Raw genomic sequence first — 1,055 nt, 5'->3', positions numbered from 1 at the left:
AAAAAAAAAAAAAAAAAAAAAAGCCTTTTCTAAACTGGCACTCAGTAAGGACGAAGCCATACTCGAGTACCAAGATTGTGAAGGCCAATGATAAGAAGCAGGACGAGTTCGAGTCTGGCATCTCTCAGGCACTGCTAGAGTTGGAGATGAACTCAGATCTCAAGGAGCAGCTGCGGGAACTCAACATCACCGCAGTCAAGGAAATTGAAGTTGGTAGTGGTCGGAAAGCTATCATAGTTTTTGTACCAGTTCCTCAGCTTAAATCTTTCCAGAAAATCCAAGTCTGGCTAATTTGTGAATTGGAGAAAAAGTTCAATGGGAAGCATGTAATCTTCATTGCTTAGAGGAGGATTCTGCCCAAGCCAACCCCGGAAAAGCCAAACGAAAAATAAGCCAAAGCGCCCCAGAAGCCACACCTTGACAGCAGTGCCCGTTTTCCTTGAGGACTTGACGTAGGTAAGAGGATCCGTGTGTGAGGCTGGATGGCAGCCGGCTCATAACAGTTCATTTAGACAAAGCACAGCAGAACAGTGCGAAGCACAAAGCCGAAACTTCTTCCGGTGTGGACCAGAAGCTCACAGGCAAGGATGTTTAATTTTGAATTCCCAGAGTTTCAGTTGTAAAGAAAATGACTAAATTAAGTGTCATTCATAGTAAAAAAAAAAAATAAAATAAAAGTAAATAATAACTAGAAAAGATTAAAAGTCAAGTTCTGGGCTTCCTTTTGCTCCATGAGAGTAAAACAATGAACCCAACATTTGGGCCTCTTCTCCCTTAGTGAATTCCCTTCTCTAAAATATTGTCAATTTTTTAAGCCTATTTTGTATTTTATTTCTATCTGTGGGTTCTTCTGTGCATGTGTCTGTGCGTGTGGATATCTGTGGATGCCAGAAGACATCATCCTTGGAGTTAGAGTCACAAGACACTGGGAGCCATCCAAGGTAGGCTCGTTGAAAGATCATCAAGGACCTTTTAAATTTTTTCCTCTTCAACCATTTTTTTGTCTTCACTTTCTCAGCTTTATTAATTATGTAAAACATTACATTTCACTATGA

At 40.4% G+C, this 1,055-nt stretch overlaps 1 pseudogene; it reads left to right on the top strand.

Annotated features, from left to right (window-relative positions):
• The window catches only part of LOC116067816, a 2,950-nt pseudogene extending 2,327 nt beyond the window's left edge, over positions 1–623 (top strand).
• The last annotated feature ends 432 nt before the right edge of the window (positions 624–1,055 follow it).

The sequence above is a fragment of the Mastomys coucha genome, unplaced genomic scaffold, assembly GCF_008632895.1.
Source record: "Mastomys coucha isolate ucsf_1 unplaced genomic scaffold, UCSF_Mcou_1 pScaffold22, whole genome shotgun sequence".
In the NCBI taxonomy this organism is placed as follows: domain Eukaryota; kingdom Metazoa; phylum Chordata; class Mammalia; order Rodentia; family Muridae; genus Mastomys; species Mastomys coucha.
This window is presented reverse-complemented; position numbering and strand designations above follow the sequence as displayed.